Here is a 4,692-nt window from a genome sequence, read left to right as displayed (position 1 = left end):
GGCACTCTTGCCCTCGCAACCCCTAGGGACGCAAGGCCGGCGGAGAAGTCTCTCCCGGCTTCCCCAATTGCGCTTCCCCAGCAGCGCGGCTCGGCTTCCGGAGGGCCGAGCCACCCCGCGCTGGCTCCTCCTTCCGCAGCTGCCATCGGGGCTCCCTGTCTGTCTGCCGGCCTGCCTGCCTTCTTTCCTCGCGGGGGAAGGAAGGAAGGAAGGTCCGGGCCGTGGCCAGAGAAGCTCCGCAGAGGCGGCCGCTGAGAACTAGGCGAGGTGCTTCTGCTCCCTTCGCTCGCCTTGCGCGCTTTTCCCATCGCGATCGGGGTTGGAGAGTTTTGGCGCGTCCCGGTGTAAGTGTGACTCTCCCGGGACGGGCGCTTGGGACCTTCCCGCCTTTCAGCCGCGGGGGGTCTTCTTCTGGGGGTCTCGCTCGTCCCGTCGGGCATTTGCAGCGGGGGACAGGGCTTTCGCTCCATGCCAGCCTCGTGGAAGAAAAATCGCTTATTGGGCTCTTCCCCTTTCGTAAAATGAGGCTGGCAGGAAATCCCATTCATCTCAAGCCAGAGTGTTTGCAAGCTCCAAATAAGAGATCTCTTATTTGATCAATCATCTCCATAAAGATCATTGCTGATTTTAGGGGTTGGGATTTCTGTTATCAGAAAATGCCTTCCTGAACAATTTTTTCTGGCATCTTTTCTTGCTCTCTTTTAAATATCCTCAGAAAGCTCACCTGCCCTGTGAAACTCTTATTACCACTGTTTTCATTACAATTTTCCCAAGCCGGTGGTCCAAATATCTTGGATGACAGACTTCCCTTTTCACCCATCTGGATCGGTCCTAGGAATGATAACTAAAGATCTATATGGGGCTTTTGTATACTCAGGCTTCCATTGTCCCCTTCCTCTGTTGTCTTTGGAAACTTGGCTCTAGTTTACGGAAACCTTTCCCCTTCCTCTCTAATTCTGCAGTGCTAACTTTTAAACGGTTTATTGCTGATTTACTCCTGTAGTTTTCATGCATTATTCCCTGTGCCATAATCTGAATTTACATTTTAGAATTTTACATGGGTGGTGGGTGGGATAAAGTGAGATACTTTTCAGATGAATAGAACAATATAAGATTGTTTCGGCTACATGTAGTTATACTGGGGCCACTAACAATGTTGGAATTTGGGAACTACAAGAATATAGCAAAGGCTTCAAGAAGAACTTTAGAAGAAGTCAAAAGCGTGACTTTTAAATTTGGAGATAGCTGTAGACATGAGGAACAAAAGAGGAAGAAAAGAGACAGCTTCTGTTTACCAAATAAATACCATCTTCTTGGAGATGAAATAAATGTTGCAATGAGAGAAAAGCAGTTTGCGGCAAGGTTCAGAATACGGTTGGTTTGGTTTTGTACAATTTGTGAACTCAGATTTTTTGGTTTATGACGCAGGATTTGGGGACAAATCCCTCTAATTCATTGAATGGCTGATTAAGTGAACCACAATTCTGGCTCCCCAGTTTTGGATCTGACACTGGAGAAAAGTAACCGGCCTCTTTCTAGGCAGTGTGTGAAGCAGTGTATGGACCTAAAAAGGATAGAAAGGTATGGTAGTGCTCATTACATTCAAGTCTGCTTTCTTTTTTTTTCATATTTCACATCTTGAATAATTTTTACTTACTATTTCTAACTCCTTTCCACATTTTGCATACATTTTGCACACTTCTTAACCTGAAAGGGCATAGAGATAATGGGCTGTTTCTCTGCCTAAATTAAGAACACAGGAATGCTGATGGTTGGCTTGGCTTCCTTTCCCATTCCACTTCTCTCCCTGCAAACCCATCTCTAAGAAGAGAAAAACCAAAAGATAGAATTAGAAGTTAAAATGGTCAATTTGAAATATGGGGTCAACATTTGAATACCTGCAGGCTAGTTAAATTTCATGCTTTAAAAAAAAGTGAAAAATAGTCCTGCATATTTTATATTATACATAACATAACATAACATAACAACAGAGTTGGAAGGGACCTTGGAGGCCTTCTAGTCCAACCCCCTGCCCAGGCAGGAAACCCTACACCATCTTAGTCAGATGGTTATCCAACATTTTCTTAAAAATTTCCAGTGTTGGAGCATTCACAACTTCTGAAGGCAAGTCGTTCCACTTATTAATTGTTCTAACTGTCAGGAAATTTCTCCTTAGTTCTAAGTTGCTTCTTTCTTTGATCAGTTTCCACCCATTGCTTCTTGTTCTACCCTCAGGTGCTTTGGAGAACAGCCCGACTCCCTCTTCTCTGTGGCAGCCCCTAGATATTGGAACACAGCTATCATGTCTCCCCTAGTCCTTCTTTTTGTTAAACTAGACATACCCAGTTCCTGCAACCGTTCTTCATATGTTTTAGCTTCCAGTCCCCTAATCATCTTTGTTGCTCTTCTCTGCACTCTTTCTAGAGTCTCAACATCTTTTTTACATCGTGGCGACCAAAACTGGATGCAGTATTCCAAGTGTGGCCTTACCAAGGCATTATAAAGTGGTACTAACACTTCACGTGATCTTGATTCTATCCCTCTGTTTATTCAGCCCAGAACTGTGTTGGCTTTTTTAACAGCTGCTGCACACTGCTGGCTCATATCTAAATGGTTATCCACTAGGACTCCAAGATCCCTCTCACAGTCACCACTGTTGAGCAAGGTACCACATATACGGTACTGGTGCATTTTATTTTTTTGGCCTAAATGTAGAACCTTACTTTTTTCACTGTTGAATTTCATTTTGTTAGATAGCACCCAATGTTCAAGTCTGTCAAGATCTTTCTGTAACTTGAGCCTATCTTCTGGAGTGTTGGCTATTCCTGCCAGCTTGGTGTCATCTGCAAATTTGATGAGTTCCCCATCTATCCCCTCGTCCAAGTCATTGATGAAGATGTTGAAGAGTACTGGGCCTAAAACAGAGCCTTGGGGTACTCCACTGCATACTTCCCTCCATGTGGATGTAGTTCCGTTGAGGACTACACGTTGAGTGCGGTTGGTCAGCCAGTTACGAATCCATCTGGTGGTGGTGCTGTCTAACCCACATTTTTCTACTTTATCTAGTAGTAGGTTATGGTCTACTTTATCAAATGCTTTACTGAAGTCCAAGTAAATTATATCGACAGCATTCCTCTGGTCTACTAATTTTGTCAAAGAATGCGATAAGATTAGTCTGGCATGATCTGTTTTTGACAAACCCATGTTGGCTTTTGGTTATTACTTTGTTTGCTTCTAGGTGTTCGGTGATTCGTTGCTTGATTATCTTTTCCAGAATCTTCCCCGGTATTGAGGTCAGACTGATAAGTCTGTAGTTTCCTGGATCTGTTTTTTTTCCTTTTTTGAAGATGGGAACTACATCAGCTCCATATACTATGGAATAGAAATCGGTTGTTAAATTTCTAGGATTTACAAGGCAAATCAAGTTAGGCTAAATCTAGATGAGTTTTTGTTGGTTGAGTTTAAACAGCATGTCCAGCCCAAGCCAAATAAATCACCTCATTATATACTATGATGTGACCTCTATTCAGTATATTGGACTATAGTATTTATTTAATAATTATAATTGTATAATAACAGTAAACTCTGAGCTTAATAGACTTGTTTATAAGGGCAGACTGTTAATTGTTAATTCATGCAATCAAATAAAATATTTTTTACAAATATTTTAATGTATTTATTTTGTAAATATTTAAAATACTAGATGAGATTTTGTGCATGAACAAAACCATATTAGTTTTTGTAACTAAAATTTAATAAATGAAAATTTATTGCTTAACACACAGGAAGTATTTTGAATATTTAGAAGTACAGATAGTCCTTGATTTACCACTGTAATTGCATCCAGAATTATAGTTGTAAGGTGTGCGGGACTGATTTTATGACCTTCCTTGAGATAGTTGTTAAGTAGATCACAGGTCGTTAAATGAACACCATGTTTGTTAAGCAATTCCATTGCTGCAGTTTTTTGGCAGAAACTGGAAGTTAACACTGGTTTCTGGCAAAAAAAAAAAAAGCAGTTATGTGAATGTGGGATTTTGCAAACGGACATAAATACAGGCTTGTTGCTGAGTGCCTAAAATATGGTTGTGCCTAAAATATGAGGCCTGGTCAAGGGACCTTCAAATCCAGTTGTAAGTATTCTTGGGGGAGGGGTGTTCCATTGGAGCTTTGAAAGATTGATAAACATCCAATCGTAAATGCATAAATACAGGTAGCCCTTGAGTTACAACCATTTGTTTGGTAACCATTCAAAGTTAAATGGCACTGAAAAAAGTGACTTATCCGTTTTCACACTCACATTCATTGTAGCATCCCCATGGTCACATGATCAAAATTCTGGCGCCTGGCAACTGGCGGGTATTTATCATAGCTGCACTGTCCTGGGGTCATGTGATCACCATTTGCAACCTTCCCAGCTGGCTTCCGACAATGTCAATAGGAGAAGCTAGATTTACTTAATGACCACATATTTCACTAAACTACTGGAATGATTTACTTAACAACAAAAAAGGTCATAAAATGGGGCAAACTCACTTAACAACTGCCTAGCTTAGCAATGAAAATCTTGGGCTCAGTGGTGGTCATAGGTTGAGGAGTACCTTTGTGCTGCCCACTTTATCCATTAGTGCATAAATCAATTAAATGATTTTTATTGCTTTTGTTTCTTTTTTTAATCCAGCATTTAGTTTA

The 4,692-nt window shown here is 41.2% G+C and overlaps 1 protein-coding gene across 5 annotated transcripts in view; it reads left to right on the top strand.

Moving 5' to 3' along the window:
- The first annotated feature begins 132 nt into the window (after positions 1–132).
- The window catches only part of EOGT (EGF domain specific O-linked N-acetylglucosamine transferase), a 95,500-nt gene continuing 90,940 nt past the window's right edge, over positions 133–4,692 (top strand). For 2 of the 5 annotated variants that reach the window (XR_009153199.1, XM_058166814.1), the window contains exons 1-2: positions 135–344; positions 1,429–1,581. The gene's annotated coding sequence lies outside the window, so the exon portion shown is untranslated. Of the gene's footprint in view, positions 345–1,428; positions 1,582–4,692 lie in introns of all 5 variants that reach the window. The other 3 variants (XM_058166817.1, XM_058166816.1, XM_058166815.1) reach the window with 3 other exon arrangements.

This window comes from Ahaetulla prasina, chromosome 2 (assembly GCF_028640845.1).
Source record: "Ahaetulla prasina isolate Xishuangbanna chromosome 2, ASM2864084v1, whole genome shotgun sequence".
NCBI lineage: Eukaryota > Metazoa > Chordata > Lepidosauria > Squamata > Colubridae > Ahaetulla > Ahaetulla prasina.
This window is presented reverse-complemented; position numbering and strand designations above follow the sequence as displayed.